The sequence below is a fragment of the Rattus norvegicus genome, chromosome 7, assembly GCF_021556685.1.
Source record: "Rattus norvegicus strain SHRSP/BbbUtx chromosome 7, alternate assembly SHRSP_T2T, whole genome shotgun sequence".
NCBI classification, from domain to species: Eukaryota; Metazoa; Chordata; class Mammalia; order Rodentia; family Muridae; genus Rattus; species Rattus norvegicus.
Window position 1 is genome coordinate 20,675,918 of NC_141540.1, and position 17,873 is coordinate 20,693,790.

Consider the following 17,873-nt stretch of genomic DNA (forward strand, 5'->3'; position numbering starts at 1 on the left):
CGTGTCTTGAAGGGGGCAGGAGGAGGTATGTCACTAGACACAAGTTTGAAAGAAAAGAGTCTTGGGCTGGAGAGATGGCTCAGTGGTTATGAGCACAGACTTTTCTTCTAGAGGTACTGAGTTCAATTTCCAGCAACCACATGGTGGCTCACAACCATCTGTACTGGGATCTGATGTGCTCTTCTGGTGTGTCTGAAGACAGCTATGGTGTACTCCTGTACATAAAATAAATAAATCTTTAAAAAACGTTTCTTCTTCCCTTTTTGGAATTATGTCAATTATAACATTAACACTATACCTTTTATACCTCATCTTTCTGACATGGTTTATCATGTAGCTCTGGCTGTCCTGGAACTCATCATATAGACCAGGCTGGCCTTGACCTCACAGAGAACCACCTGCTTCTTCTAGGGTTAAAGGCTTGTAATGCCAGGCCCATATGCCTCTTCTTTCTAATGCTTTCCCCTTGAGGCCCTTTCTCCTAACAGACCTTATTTCTTAAAAGATAATTCTGTGTTGGCTTCTGAGAATCAACCCATTCTTTCCCTCTTATATCTAATAAAAATAAATAAAACAAGTGGACAGCAACTGGAACAATACCCACGATTGTCCTAAGGCTGCCACAGGTGCCATGGCTAGCTACATAAACAACAGCAGCAAAAACAGGAAACCCTGATAAGGCAGAAGGCAGAAGGCAGCAACCATCGAAATGTGTCCTCTCCCTCTAAATGCCTATTGTCTTGGTTAGGGTTTTACTGCTGTAAACAGACACCATGACCAAGGCAAGCCTTATAAAGAACAACATTTAGGTTTAGTCCATTATCACCAAGGCAGGAGCATGGCAGCACCCAGGCAGGCTTGGTTCAGAAGGAGCTGAGGGTTCTACATCTTTATCTGGGCTGCTAGCAGAATACTGCTTCCAGGCAGATAGCATCTTAAAGCCCACTCCCACAGTGACACCCCTACTCCAACAGGGCCACACCCTCTAATAGTGCCACTCCCTGGGAGGAGCATATACAAACTGTGACACATACCCCAGTGCAAGTTTACAACCACCTGTTAAGCATGCACAGCTGAGGCTCTCACACAAAATACTTTTTAAAAAAGTCTCAGCAAAATTTAATTTCCAATACCATTTAGGTTGTATAATTCTCCTTGAGAAAACTGTTTCGGCACTGGGCTTTAAGAATAAAAATCACAATAACTAGGTACAGTAGCTCATACCTGTAATCAGGCAAGTGGGCAGTTAAGTCAAGAGTCACATGAATCTATCTGGACTATGCACTGAGTTACTAGCCTGAACTATGGCATCAGCTACTGTTGTCCCACTCAACTGCCACATGCAGGGACCTCGGGACATTCTCTGGGAATATGCAAAAGTGAATGAAATCCCCCTGATGACTAGTGGCTTGTTATACAAAACCAGTCCAACTCTTAAAGTATCTGCTAGTGAATAATACAATAAATATTCATAAGCTTGAACATTTGCTACGTTTCCTGGGCTCACCATTTTGTTAATTTGCCTTTTTCTGTTCCATATGCATTTTTACCATCATCAGGTATAATGGGTCTTAGCAGATTCCACTTGGGTGTTCTACTGAATTCTTCTTCTTCTTCTTCTTCTTCTTCTTCTTCTTCTTCTTCTTCTTCTTCTTCTTCTTCTTCTTCTTCTTCTTCTTCTTCTTCTTCTTCTTCTTCTTCTTCTTCTTCTTTTCTCCTTCTTCTTCTTCTTCTTCTTCTTCTTCTTCTTCTTCTTCTTCTTCTTCTTCTTCTTCTTCTTCTTCTTCTTCTTTTCTCTTCTTCTTCTTCTTCTTCTTCTTCTTCTTCTTCTTCTTCTTCTTCTTCTTCTTCTCTTCTTCTTCTTCTTCTTCTTCTTCTCTTCTTCTTCTTCTTCTTCTTCTTCTTCTTCTTCTTCTTCTTCTTCTTCTTCTTCTTCTTCTTCTTCTTCTTCTTCTTCTTCTTCTTCTTCTTCTCCTCCTCCTCCTCCTCCTCCTCCTCCTCCTCCTCCTCCTCCTTCCTCTTCCTCTTCTTCCTCTTCTTCCTCTTCTTCCTCTTCTTCCTCCCTCCCTCTCTCTCTCTCTCTCTCCTCCCCCCCTCTCTCTCTCTTCTGAATTCTTGACCAGAGTTCTTCCAAAACAAGCATTCACACAAATTAGTTCTTTTTATTTTGGTTTCAGTTTTGAGATCTAGCCTCATGCAGTTCAGGCTGGCCTTGAACTTCTGATCCTCCTTGCCTCTACCTAGGAGTATGGGGATTATAGCATGCATGTCCCCATGCCTGGTTATTTCATTCAGTGCTAGGGATCAAAGACAGGTCTTTGTGCATGGCAGACAAACGGTCTAACCAACTGAGCTACATCTGTAGCCCCTACACAAACTAAATAAATCTTCCACCCATCTACAGCCAGAGAAAACAATCACCTGTGTTTCTTAATTGACTGATGCTGCTGTCGCCATCCTCAGCTTGCTCAGCGGCTGTCCTCATGGAAAGCTAATCATCCTAAACATGCTTACCTTCCCAGTGTCAGATTCAGCACTAATCACACTTCACTACTGGTCAATGGCTGTCCATCTAGTTGCAGTTTCAGTTTTGTTTCTTTATGGTATTGGTGTTTTGCCTTCATGTGTGTCTGTGTGAGGGTGCCAGGTCCCCTGGAATTGGAGTTAGACATAGGTTGCTGGGGACTGAACCCGGATTGTCAGGAAGAACAGCCAGTGCTCTTAACTGCTGGACCATCTCTTCAGCCCTTCATTTTCATTTTTAATTTTTTTAAAATGTATTTATTATGTATACAGCATTCTGCCTGCATGCATGCCTGCAAGCCAGAACTGGGCACCGGATCTCATGGTTGTGAACCACCATGTGGTTGCTGGGAATTGAACTGAGGACCTCTAGAAGAGCAGACAGTGCTCTTAGCCTTTGAGCCATCTCTCAAGCCCCCCTCACTTTTAATTTCATAAAGAAATTTTTTATGAGAATTTGATCTCAATTTTCTAGGTTATTTTTAAAAACTACTTCCCTGTGAGTCGAGACTTTTATGAAGAATGTAATCTGATAATGTCTATTCCTCTCACATAATTACACTGTGATGGTGTAACAGAAACAATGCTTTGCCACTTAATTTGATGACAACATCCTCCTTTGTGCCTGGAATCTGCCATTTGAAATCAACTTTTGTCTTTTCATTTTTCTCTCTTTTTGGTTTGAGAGAGGATCTCACTCTAGCTGGTCTAGCCTCACCCTGTGGCAATTCTTCTGCTCCAACTTCCCGAGTGTTAAGATTATGAGCATGAGCCACCAATGGGTTAAGAAATGATTAAAACGAAAGTTTAAAATGCCAAATACAACAAATATACATGCCAGTCAATACCAGCAACACAACTACCACTACATCAATACCGTTTTTCCTTTTTTTTTGGACAGGGTTCTCATTGCAAAGCCAAGGTGGGACTAGAACTCATTACAAAGACCAAGTTGTCCTCAACTGTGGTCAACCTCCTGCCTCTGCCTCTGCCTCTGCCTCTGCCTCTGCCTCTGCCTCTGCCTCTGCCTCTGCCTCTGCCTCTGCCTCTGCCTCTGCCTCTGCCTCTGCCTCTGCCTCTGCCTCTGCCTCTGCCTCTGCCTCTGCCTCTGCCTCTGCCTCTGCCTCTGCCTCTGCCTCTGCCTCTGCCTCTGCCTCTGCGGTGTTGAGTGACAGGTGTGATCCAGCACAGCTGACTCCATTACTGGGATTTGTAATATACCATATGGCAGCATTAAGAGACCACCATATGTCTGCTGTGGAAACCACTCAACTTTGCCATTGGAGAATTAATAAATGCAAAGCTCTAGCAAAATTTTTATGGACACTGAAATTTAAATTTCATATAATGTTCATGTGTCAAAAATATTATTTTTTTGTGTTTGATCAAATTCTCTACCCCATAGATCTTTCCTTCCAACTATTGAAATAAGGCATTCTCCTTTACTCTAAAGAAAATTTCTTTTACACACACACACACACACACACACACACACACACACACACACACGCAGTGTGTGTGTGCACATGGGAGAATAAGTGCACTTCGGAATTAGAAGGCAGTTTGGGGAACCAACCCCAGGCTGTCAGATTAGGAGGCCATTACACTCACATGCTGAACCATCTCACTCTCCCCGTAGCTTCCCTTACATTAATTTTTAATTTGTTGCAGCACTTACTCCAACAGGACAAGCTTGCTATCAAAACTTGCCGTGTATCTTTAAGCCAGGCAGTGGTGGTACACATCTTCAACCCTAGCACTTGGGAGGCAGGATCTCTGAGTTGAAGGCATGCCAGCCAGATCTACAGAGTTCCAGATTTTCTTTGAAAATATGCTTAATGGAGCTGAAGAGGTGGCTCCCTGGTTAAGAGCATTTGCTGCTCTCTCAGAAGACAGAAGTTTGGTTCCAGGTAGCCATGACAACTCAAAACTGCCTGTAATTCCAGCTACAGGGGACAATACAATACAAACATTGTAAGTGAAAGCTGTTTTCATTTATAATATTTGTAGTATAGTATAAGTCTTTTTGAGCTGATGTAACAAAAGTACCAGAAACTAAATAGCTTTTAGAGGAATTTTTTCCTATTCTGAAGACTGAGAAAAATCCATTCCCGAGTGTGTCTATAAAGACAAAGAGAATGTATCCCAGGTGGTGGTGATACAGCACTTGGGAGGCAGAAGCAGGCAGATCTCTGTTGAGTTCGAGGCCAACCTCATCTACAAAGTGAGTTTACGAATCACAAGGCTACATAGAAATACCCTGTCTTAAACAAATTTGAACTACCAAAAGGGATTTGAGCATGGTGGTGTATGCTTTTAGTCCCAGCACTGAAGGGAGGCCAGCTTGTTCCAAATGAGTTCCTGAACAGCCAGGGCTACACAGAGAGACTCTGTCTCCAAAAGAATCAAGGGGAAATTGGGGGACAACTCTATATAAAAATAAGTATATGGAGTTTTATGTGGTTTTGTTCATTTGCCTGCCTCTGCCTCCCCAACACTGGAATTAAAAGACAAATTGACATCATCTTTATTTTTAAAGATTTATTTTATGTATATAAGTACTCCATCAATGTCTTCAGACACACCAGGAGAGAACATCGAATCCCTTTACAGATGGTTGTGAGCCATCATGTGTTGCTGGGAATTGAACTGAGGACCTCTGGAAGAGCAGTCAGTGCTCTTAACCTCTGAACATTCTTTCTAGCAGATAAAATGCTTTCTTAAGATGATGTCATGCATCATGGACAAAATTCATGTAATCTGTACTAGAATAATACTCTGAGTAGTTCTTTAGCTGACTGAGGCTGAAACCATGTAGGTGGTCAGTCACCCACAAAGAATAGTTATATAGGGACAAGAAATACAACTGGCTTCTGCCAGCCTATGTTCCTACCTGATCTCAAAGATGTCACAATTCTACATTGTTTCTCCCAAGTCACTTTCCTGGGTGATCAGTTCTCTCTGCTTCAGAGTGTCTGCATTGTTTCCTCTAATCCTTCCTTATTCTGGTCATTAGGTGAGTGTACTGTCAATGGAGGCATGTGTGCCTGTGTGCACATACAAACACACACAGACACACAGAAACACTAATACACACTCCCAAACCCACAACACATGTGTGTTCACACAATATAAGCATAGTACATTGCAGTCACGTGTTGCCCCGCGCTATCTCACCAGCAAGAACACACGGGGACACACGAATCCTTCTGCAGCTAAAACGTTTATTGTATCTTAAAGAGAGGGCCCGGGGTGCCAGCATGGCGCGGCTTATATACACCCTAGCGCGGCGCATCCACACCTGATTGGTCGCTTACCCATGATCTCATAGGCACGCCCCGGGGTGGGCAAAGACCTGGCACAAAGGCACTCTTGCACATGCGCACACAGTTAACTTCCTGAAAGGAAGTCGGCTGGCGCAGCGGAGGCCAGTGCCATCCTGTAATGGCGAAAGCTATCCCGGCTTTCCACGTGGGGTGCAGTGGAAGCCAGCGCCATCTTGTGGTGGCGAATGTTATTGCGGCTCTCCATATCTCCCCCTTATTGTTTTACTAATATGAGGCTGGTCTAGGTCCCTGCAGTTACGTCCATCTGCTGTGGCTCCTGTCTTAGGTCGTTCTTCTATGTCACAGCCTTATCCGTCGAAGGGTAACCCTATCGCCACCGGGCCCCATGTCTTAGATTGGTCTGTGCATGAGGAAAGTTGCCCGTCTCTGGATACCGCAGTGCTGTGTGACAGTAACTGTTAAACGACCTAGGGCGAACTCTATAAAAGAGGCCAGCCAGAAAATGAGTTAGTGGAGAAATCATGATCACCCTATCACGTGCAATGAGGAAACGTCAGCGATGTAGAAGGGCTGATCAAAGAATCATTGAGTCTCTCTCATCCCAGTGTAATGGATCCACAGATCCATGGGGTGCAAGAGCAGAGAACTGAGATACAGACTAATTCCTGAGCATAGATAACCAAATTTCAGGGGAGGCCCCTTGTTCAATGGCCACAAGTGCTTGAGTGATAACGACCTTGTCATGTTTCTGTTGAGATCTGAGTTTGCAAACCAACCATAGCATGAACACTAATCCACAGCATAGGGCTGCACCAAACAGAGCCACTCCCAATAAGTAGTGGGCACCTCATCTGGTTCTAGCAACTACTCCAGAACGTTCACCCACTGTGCTTGCCTAACAATAGATTGGGGGGAGGGTAACTCCAGACACTGTAGACACAATGGCTGTAGCAGTAATGGCTGCTACAATAGCAGTGAAAGTAACAAGGTCTTTCCCAGGACAGTTTAGGATCGGTCATTCTTCTCTGGAACAACCATCAGGCAATGGAACCATGTCTGAGATCTGCACAACCAGGGCAGAGTTCCCTAGTCCACTGCAGCTTTACGCAGGTGGCATTTCTGTGAAGCTATAGACTGTAAAATGACAACACAAGTTAAGGCAGCAAGAGTCACCAGGGGAATGAGGGGGCAGGGATAACAGCTGGAGTCCACTCTTCTCCAGCAGGCAGCAGTGCACAGAGGGTCAGAGAGCATGCCACAGTGGGACGGGACACACGCAGCGGTAACACTGACTGCAGCAACGCCAAAATCTCTGTGATGACAAAAGATGAGGGGGAATCTTCCATCTTCCTCTCAGGGCAGAGGAATGACTCCAGGGACCCGAACCAGGAGAGCTGAATCTTCATGCAACCAGGATCAGCAAGTCTCACCAACCACCTCTGGCAGCTAGCACACTCTTGTAGCATCCTGTAGAAAAAACACAAACATTCCCTCTTCCCCATATAAAATATCTGAACAGGATCATGTCAATACGTGGATCTTTCTATTTCACCTAGTCAGAAGTATGCCTAGTTGTGGAGTGTCATAAACACTCAGAGTGTTCCTTGGCACCCAAATTTTAAAATTGAAATAAAAGGAGCATTATTTAGCATATAGGGATAACTCCCCCTTTTTATTTATTAAGATATAGTAAAGATATTATTTATTAAGGTAAGTCCTCGAGGATTAAATTGAGGACACTGAGCACTTGTATTTATAAATTGACTTGTATACCAAATTATTGTCTCCAGCATTATTGTTTTGGATATATAAAGAATGAGATTTTTTGACTAATTGTTCTTATGTAAGGCCTATAATCTGTCTGGTATCATTGCCTCCCTTGTTAAGGAGTCTAGTCAATCCAGTTTGAGTTCTTAATGTCCTATAAAGTAACAGTATTTAGTGTTCTTAACCACTAAGCCATTTCTCTAGCACCTCACAAACTTTATTTACCTAAACCTAAGCATTAATGAGAAATGTCAAAACCTATAAACTTTGTCCAATTTCAGTCTTACTAGAAATCTCTGAGCTGGCAGGGTGAGGCTGGGAATTGAAAGTAAGCAAATGGAGTCTTCCTCTTTTCATATCAACTCCATTAAAAAACTCCATTTTAAAGAGCATGGTCTATGGTTTTGTTTAGTTGTCTGAGCCAGAGCACTGAAAGGACAGTGAGTTGTCAGACAATTCACACTGAATTCATCACTCACTGATTTCATGTAGAAAACTTGTCTCTAGTAAGGCATTAAGAAATTGAAATCAATTGTAAACCACAAGCAACACATTGGCTATCAGTATGTGAATTGAAAGCTTGATTTAAAAACAGTGGCTAAAGCACAGAATTTAATAATCTGTGCTGAAGCAGCAGAAACTCAAGAGAATAAACAAGTGATCCAATCATGCATGTAGCCTTTTCATTAGATGAACCACCTATAAATAAAGTAAGCGCATTTCCTATGGGTTGCATGTACAAATTTATAGTAAATACAAAAGCATGTAAAGAGTAAAATTATCAATTTTGCCTGAAAAATTTGTATATGTAATAGGCCAAATATCAGTATTTTGTAATAACCAATTTAACTGTTGTTTGGAATAAGATGTTTTATCAGGTTTCTTTTTAAAATACTTCCATGACTCAAGCCTACAATTTTGTATTAACACAACTGAAGCTTTATCTCCAATGAGGATAACAAAGGCTTAAGTCCTCTGGTAAGGTGAAGTATTTTGGCAATTAACATATCCTTAGTAGCTTAAAATTAGTTTCAAATATTCTTTTTTGGAGTAGTGCAACAGCTACTCCCCAAATACTAAAGCTCATTTTGAGAGCAAAAGTTTGTAGTAAAAATTTCTATATACACTGAAGGATTTAAAGTTCTAACTTCTTACATTGAAGAAGCGACAAACTTACATAATACAAGGCTGTTAGCCATTCCTAATGATATCACTTTATGGGCTCTCTAAAATTATAAGCAAGCTCACGAAATGAAAACTCATAATCAATCTTCTAAATCTATCTTGAAATGGCAGTTGGAGTAAGCAAACAAGCTGTAATGCTCTCACAAGTTCCAAAACCTCATCAATCCCTTGTAAATCCTGTAACAATCTCTACCTGTTTGATTTTTTCTTAATTACAAATAAGTTTGAGTTAGTCAATGTAACACTGGCAATCTTTAATCACAATCCTTAAGTTCTCCTTGTAACACCAGAGCACAACCACAACTTTGGAAAGTCACCTGAGTCCTGAGTATGTGACTAGGCAGCTGTTCTTGGGGCAGTGGAATTAGCATCAAAATACAGATAACTTCAGGGCAAACCACAACTTTGGAAAGCAAAACTCAACCTCCAACAATCTAGTCTCTAAAATCCAGTCTCCAAGACACTGAGTCTATCCTTCATGTTACAAAGTTTGACTGCCAATTTCTACATATGAATGCACGATGGTGTAGTCTCCAGTACCTCAACAAAGAGATGCTGTCCTAAATTCTTTTAGAAGCCTGGTTTCTAGAGTAAGAATTCCATAAAAATATTATCTCAATTTAGACCTGTTTCCCTAGGTTGGCTCATGTCACATGTTGTCTAGAATGACTTTATCCAAATTACCAGTTTTATGTCAACTTTTTGTTACCAATATTATACCTTTTTAACCATATCTAATAACTTAAAAGCCGATAATCCATGACCAAGGCATGTAGAGCATATTTATACATTTAGAACCAATGAGAAACAAAATTGAAGTGGCTACACATGTCTTTAATATTTAGACCAAGCACCATTTTTACCTTTTTAGCTATGATTTTAAGAGAAGCACCTTGTCACCTGTTGAGTCTAATAATCACAGTCAAAGATTTTCTAAGGGAAACAGCGATCAGTTTTATTACCATAGAAGCTGAGGAGCTGCTGGTGCCTTTAAGATCAGCTCATGCAGACGCTCAGCCCCCCGGGCAGCTTAGGTATAGGGCTCTAAAGGCCGATTAAAACTGTTTTTTACTCATTTGTTCCTTTTTGAAACGAGTTAAACCAAATCAAGATGTGAACGACCGGCAGATAAAGTTTTTACCATTTTTTCTTTTGAACATGAAACATAAAACATTTAAGCAACAAGAAACAAAAACCACAGACATAAACTGACATACATGGACAGCTTGGTGCACCAAGGACAGACAATAGACAAAGGGGAAAGACTAGATGGTGTTCCACGAAAGGAACCCAGATTCCAATAGGAGTCAGCAGAGAGGTAGGATTTCCCCTTTCCCACCACTTCCACGGTGACCATCCACTCGAGTGGAGTTGATATGGACGATGGATTGTCTCAATTCCTGGACTAGTCCATCAACATGTTGAAACCAAATTCCTGTAAGATACTGAGATATATTACGGGATATCTGAGCAGCACAACTGACATTCACAAATGGTATGGAAGTGAAACACAGTCCTGAATATTTCCACTCACAACCCAATTACATTAACTCCATCAAGCTGTGCATGGGCGTTGAGATGTCCTTTTGTTTGATTCCCCTGAGTAAATTTTTCAGGCGGTCTACCTCTATCAAATCTGATCAGTATGACTCTGTGAAGTTTAAACAAAATTACGAGCCTTGTCTACAAGGAATCCATAACTTTCGGTTTCTTCACAGTGGCTCTCCACCTAGGCCCATATCTTTCTTCTTCATAGCGAGCTGCCTCATCTTCTAAATCCTCTTCCTCAGAGGATCCAAGCTCGTCTGTTTCTGAGCTATCAAGCTCTAAAGCCTTTAACTCCTTTACCGGATAAAGGCTTCTCCTTTTCAAAACTTTTTTCTCCTTTCTCTGTTTCTCTCCCGGGACGTTCTTTCCCCAACCTCTCGCTCCCTCAGATCTGAAGTCTTTGGAAGGGCCTTTTTGCTTATATTTATCTTTTCTCGTTAAGCTCTTTAATTTTTTATCCCGCTCTGTTTCTGACATGCTGCCTTGTAACTTCCCTAGCACTCTCTGTCCTGCTACCACAGTTGGGCGGCATTTCCCATCTTCTAGGCATAACCTCTGATGGTGTCTAGCAGCAGCCACAAAATCAAAAACCAAAAGAGAAAGCACGAAGGCTGCTAAAACGATAACAAAAACTTCCGCCGCATCTTCTAGCGGGGGAGAGAAGTGGAACAGATTAAGACCAAACATAACTTTCAGAGCTTACCTTAAAACACTGCAGTTCTGGATTCCCTCCGTGGACAGAGGACCCCTTTCTTGGTGCCTGGCGATGGTGTGGCGTTTCTATCCCGGGTTTCGGCACCAGATGCCCCGCGCTATCTCACCAGCAAGAACACGTGGGGACACACGAATCCTTCTGCAGCTAAAACGTTTATTGTATCTTAAAGAGAGGGCACGGCTTATATACACCCTAGCAGGGCGCATCCACACCTGATTGGTCGCTTACCCATGATCTCATAGGCACGCCCCAGGGTGGGCAAAGACCTGGCACAAAGGCACTCTTGCACATGCGCACACAGTTAACTTCCTGAAAGGAAGCCGGCTGGCGCGGCGGAGGCCAGCGCCATCTTGTAATGGCGAAAGCTATCCTGACTTTCCACGTGGGGTGCAGTGGAAGCCAGTGGCGAATGTTATTGCGGCTCTCCACAACGTGTTTACTTTCCGAGGTAATCCTTAACATAAAGATCCCCCCACGATTCTCTGAAGGCATAAAAACAAATGTTGAGTGGGATATGTACATAGCAGGCATAGCCTATAAACAACTCAGTCAGTGTTGTGCTGTCCTCCCATAAACCAACATAGAATCATGGTTCTTGCCTTATTCCCCAATCTGGCTTAGCTCGTTCCCAAGGCTGTGTAGAGCAGGCTTGTTTCCCAGAAAGGATTGTATGTTGGTTGTGGATTAGACTCTTGTTCTTGTTCACTGTTTCAGACTTGCCTCAAAGTGTGCAGCCTCTTCTAATAGCAGCTCTCTTTACCTTAACTTGAATGACTTCGTGCCCAAGGCTATTGGAACAGAATCATAGGAAATCTCCATACCCAGAATACAAATGAACAGTTTTTCTCCCCATAATGTGATTGTGTCACAGATGTTTTGAGTAAGTAAGTAAATGCTTGCATAGATTATCTTACACTGCCATAATCCATGGAATGGCCCCACCGTATAGTACATTTTCACTCCCTCGGCTGATAGATGTCTGGACAGATTCTCCTTCAGGGCTGCTCGGGTACCATTACAGCACTGCTGAGCCCTAGTTGCTCTGTCGACACCTACTCCTTGTTCTGTAATCTTTGGGTCAACTAAAAGTTCTGTTCCTATTTCTGTACATGGCTTCTCATAGGCCTACCTGTTCTTCCACTACCAGACCTGTCTTAAGATCCTCATTCCTCCTATCCCCCACTGAGGCTGACTTTAACTCAGAGAAAATGATGTTGATTAACAGCCCTTGCAGAATGCTACACAGATAACACAGGGGATGCTTTAGGTTATTTGTGCATCTAAAGCTGCTCCTGAACCTGCCCTGTTCTTGCACCACAGCACAGCTATGGGACTTCTGCTGGATGCCAATACAACTCCATACAACTCAATTTCTCAGTGAATACAATCCAAGCCAGACTCTAAGGTGAAGTTGTACTGTGCCAAGGTAGCTGGAAAGAAATGGGAGCAGGCAATGTGGAAAACAAGCTTGGAGAAGATACAGTGAGTGACATAACCTTCCAGTGGGCTTTCACAATTCACAAAGGACAAACAAGGAATATAAACTTATGGATTTTATAAAGAAGCCTCCCCCTTACCTGCATGTACTCCATTCCTTTAATGTGCTCCAAAGGATTTCAATGCAGATTGGTAGTTTTGCCCCTAATACCTTTAAAATAGAACTTTACAAGTGCCTTTGTGTCCTTTTGCTGTACAGAGCTAGGTGGAGAGGCTGAAATGATTGGGCTGCTGTATTTGATGTTTCATGACGCAAAGTGGACTCTCAGAGTGGTTTTCTCAGTAAACTTGGAAATAGGCAAACACAGCTATATTTCTGCACAAATAAAAACACAAATACACACACACACACACACACACACACCACACACTAAGGAAAACATAGCTTTTATCCAGCAGGTTTCCTGTTGAATGAAGAATTCGTGGGAACTATGTTATGTACAAGTCTCTTACAGTCAAGCAGGCTATGCTGCCCTGGCCTGTACTTATTTCCACTTCAGGAAATCTTGCTATGCAGATACTTGCTGGTCCTACAGGTAAGTTACAAACTCTGCACAGATAACCTAAACAACACATCACCAAATTCCCAAGACAGAAGAAAAGCCTCCAGCAAGCTCCATGTTGACTCATCATAGGCCTCTCACTAAAACTACCCTGCTTCCCTCATAGAAGACCTTAGAAGTATCAGAAGAAGACAGTGACTCATGGTCAGTACCCAAGAACTTTTCATCACATTATAGTTTGTGTGATATTACAACAACCTCAACATCAGTCAGAAGGAGGCTAAAGAAAAGGCTACAGTGACTTTGCTGAAATGCTGCACTCTGTACAACACTGAGAGGGAATGTATCCTGAAAGAATGCCATGCCCATTATAGTAAGCAAAGCAATGTCAGCAGAGGGATGCACTATAGGATTCCATGCATGATCATGGTGAAGCCAATAAGACAAACCAGAATCTTCCAGGGGGACACCTCTATTAAGGTAAAGAGACAAAATCTAATCCTTACTTTTAAAATAGCTGAATGGTTTAAGAATGTGTTGAGACAAATAAGAGAGGTGGCACCACTTGGAACTGGATAGGTGATGCAAAGACTGCTCGCCAGCACAAAACAGGAAGATTGTTTAACTTTATGGTCTGCCAGTTCCTAGAAGAAGCTTCCTGCTTCTCAAATTGTTCTTTAAAATTTTAATCTAACATTATGGTCAGTTAGTTCCTGGGAGAGAGTTGCTGAACCGGCTGGTATAATTGCAATTCCAGGGCCTGACCAGTTTCTTTCTTCTGCTCTAAACTTTTGCCTAGGGTGGCAACCTTAAAACTTCTACCTTCCATTCACCACTTCTAGTGGCAAGTTCTAATCATAGAACTAAATTTCAGTAGCTTCATAATATTGATTTTTTGACCTTGTAAAACATCATATTGCTGACATAACATCAAAATCTGAACAGCACTCACTCTTTCTCTAATGAAGGTAACTAGTTTATTTAACATACATGGACCTATAATCAGAAGCAGAAGCAAAACTAAGAAGGGTCCCATAAGAGAAGATATCGGAGTAGTCTTCCAAGAAGATCTACTAAACCAGCTCTCGAACCATCCCTGATGCGCTTCTCTGTCTGTCTTTTGTCTAACCTTTCTCTAAGTTTACTCATGGAGTTTTTAATTATTCCTGAATGGTCTACATAGAAGCAACATTATTCCTTTAGTGTAGCACACAAACCTCCTTCTTTAAGGAATATCAGGTCTAATCTTTTCTTATTCTAAAGGAGTACCTCTGAGAGGGAGGTTAGGGATTCTTGGAGGTCAGTTAAAATCTCTCTTTCTGTTCTTTTTATACCTAAGTCAATGGCAGTTCTGAATTCTCCATAAGCCTTGTGTTGCAGGGCAATAGCAGATGTCTTTGTAGCTGTCCTTGCAGTACCTAAACTCTTCAGTATCAGGGTTCCAATCTGGACACTATCTGAACCTACACACAAAAGTCACGACTGTCTTTTAGAACTTCTAAACTTATACAGATTGTGATCCTGGGGCATAGTCCCAAGAAGTGTTAGGAGTATTAACATATGCAATGTTACATCATTTGCATTAGAAATCAAGTCTACTCCCACACCTACCATTAGGGGACCTATCTTGATGGAACCCAGGGGAAACATGAAATTCTTGTTTCTAAAGCACACTCCTCAAGTGAGCAACATCCCAGTCATGTCTCTGATGTGCAAGTCTAGGTAGCTTTTTGAAGATCTGAGTGTCCCTCTAGGTCCCAGCTCTCAGTACAAACAGCTAGTATGTGGCTTGTGAGGGCTGAGACTTGATGGCTTAGCTGAGAATGTTTTGTTTAGCTATGTACTCTATTTTTTAATAGGGTTATTTGGCTCTCTAGCATCTAACTTCCTGTGTTCTGTGTATATTTTGGATATTAGCCTTCTATCAGATGCAGGATTGGTGAAGATTTTTTCCCAATGAAAATTGACTTATTATTTGTGTGTAAATGATTTTGGTTTCTTGAATATACCCAGTGTTCCCTGTAACATGAGTTTTGTATTTTGCAGGTGAACTAAGTGTGAAAAATCAGAATGAATTTGTTGATAGCAAGAATGGAAAAGTAAGACAGGATCTGTATGCTTCTGCAAATGAGAGACCTGGAATTCAGAAAAGTAGCATGAAAAGTCTGTCTCAAATCTTAAATCCAAATAGCAAGAACAAACATGATGCCAACGTTGATGCCCAGAGAGGTACTGTACGTGATTCCTGTTACTGAGAAGATGAATACACTTAAATACACTTAATATCTACTACTTTATGAAGAAATCACACTTGTTACTGAATAGGAAAGATAGGGGTTTTTTTTGTTTTTTGTTTTTTTTTTACTTTAGCCTACTTTTTTATTGAATAACATTTGATTTCATTTTGAAGTTCTCTATTGGAAATGGGTGAGGATAGGAATTTGAAGTGAAACTTTATTATGGCCTTTTTTTCCAATCAGTTTGGTAACAACAGCCTTAGTAAACCATGCTATAGATACTGGATCAAGGATCATATTTTTAAAGATTTGATATTTCTGAGCAAACAGTTTGCATTTAAGGTTATTGAGTTGTCTTCAGGTAACAATCATTTAACCTTCTGCAGATGATTTGACCAGATCAAGCAGGGTGATTAGAGGTATGCTAGACAAATGAGCTTTATATGTAACAGAAATGGTAAAGAAGGATCTAGGAGTGGTGAAGCAGGTGCTGGGGAGTCATGTTGTCTTCTAACACAGAGGAAGCTTTATGATATATGTTGATTTAAAGCTGTAAGACATATTATTACTGTGTTAGCAAAAACTCTGAGGCAGTAATCATTGCCCATTTACAAAGCACAATGAGAGCTAAAGGTGATCTTAAAATTTCTAGTTTAAATTGTCTTTTGAAAGTAGTGCACGTTCAAATGCAAGAGAAAGTCCTTGCTAATTAAGATATGGGTGCACGTGAAAATATTTTATACCTCCACAAGGATTTTTTTTATTCTAAGGTCTCTATGCTTTTTTACCAACTTAATAATTTCATGGGTGAATAATGTGAGATACACGAATACCATGGATATGTGTAATTTCATATGGGGTAATAAGTGACATTTTGAATGCATTAAAAATGACCTGTTAGTGCTGGATGCAGAGTTCTCAGGTGTGATGCATATCACTAATGAATTCAACTCAACTGAGTACACATGTCCGAAAGAAAAATCTTCAAAATGTTGTCTCTTAAATTTGAATTTTATTTTATACATCCTAAGGAAATAGCTAATTTTCAACATTTTTGTTAATGGACATGAGAACAGTATGGACTTTTTCTGTAGTTGTGATGGTTTATGACACTAAATAGTTTAAAGTATTATGATTGTCAATATTTTTGAACCCTTACAAATTTAACCAGGTGAATCACGTGTTACCTCTGAACAATAAGGAGTTAATCACTGGTTCACCAACTATTAATGGCTTAAAGTTAGTAGATGTGGAGACAAGAGTAGTCTGTATACAGTGTTAAATATTTTGGTTGTGGACAGGACAATAGTGGCTAAGAAATCTTATATTGCTTTGTAGTTCAAAAGACGAACTGTATTTGTTTTAATTACTCTGTGAATATCCAGTGGACAGAACATCTGATTTTCTTGGGTTGTAAATAAAGGAAGATAAGAATTTATGTATTTCCTTTGGAACTGTATATGTGTTGAATGTAAGTCAGTGGTCTTATAAAACAATACTAGGATTGAAAAGTTTATGATAATATCAGGTGAGAAGCACTAAATTTTTCTTTGACTAGCATATTCAATTTGAGTTTAAGACATTAAATATTGTAACAACATAAAGATGAATTTCTAGGAATGTCTTATACTCTCTATGCTCAATTGCTGAAGGACTCAGGCTATTGTCAGTAGAGAGAAGTAACTTAAATACCTCCTACACTGAAATGAAGGTGTCTGCATCTCAGGAATGACCACAAAATTCCAATCCCAGTCTTTTCTGCTAACCTGCTGTGCCATTCAGGATTACCTGTGAAATGATCTTGTTCTAGATTTTGTTCTCCAAAAGTTTACATTAGATTCAGCTCATTAGCTATAGCTATTATTTCAATATTATTCTGAATTCTGTGTTAAAACATTATAATTTGTATAAAGTAGAGATGAATAGGTGAGAAAACTTGTAATCAGAGTTAAATTTTTAAAGTATCTCTCTTACTGAGTGCAAAGAGCAACAGGGTAAATATTCCAAATGTCTCATATTGAAAGAACTTGGCACATAAAGAAAGAATTTTGTTTAGATTCTCAGTCTCTCATTTGGGCTTTATAAAAATCATTATATTATCTTGGTTCTAAGTGTGTTTTGAAGAACAGAAAACTTTCTTGTTTGTACTGACATGATAGTATACTGCAAATATTTTTATTTTTTCACTTAAACTAGTTTTTATGAAAAGAAGACAAAGTTAGGCAAATGTGTTTCATAATTTAAAGACTAAAGAGAGCAAAGAGAGCAGGATTCATTAAAACATTTGCTCACGATAATTTTGTTTCACACTTGTTTACATTTAATATTTATATTGGAATAAATATGTAAAATACTTAAAATATATGCCATGCAAAGCAAATTTCTATATTCTTTGAATTGTCCATTAAATAGGAATTTTTGTTTAGAGTTTGCAGTAGGGAGGAAGGACCTGCATTTGGCAATGGATGTCTGGTTGTATAGCATTCTTGTAAGTGGAACTGCTAGTACAGTACTCCACAGAGCTAAGTGTGGTGGTGAAGGACAAATACCAGTGGTCTCAGAAACATTGTCTACTATTTATGCGTAAAATTTTGTGAATCATGGCGTATGC

The 17,873-nt window shown here is 40.5% G+C and overlaps 1 protein-coding gene across 1 annotated transcript in view; it reads left to right on the forward strand.

The window, feature by feature from the left end:
- LOC148004489 (uncharacterized) overlaps positions 1–17,873 on the forward strand; it is a 190,425-nt gene that overhangs the window by 26,612 nt on the left and 145,940 nt on the right. The window contains exon 2 of the mRNA XM_087559376.1: positions 15,072–15,254. The gene's annotated coding sequence lies outside the window, so the exon portion shown is untranslated. The remainder of the gene's footprint in view (positions 1–15,071; positions 15,255–17,873) is intronic.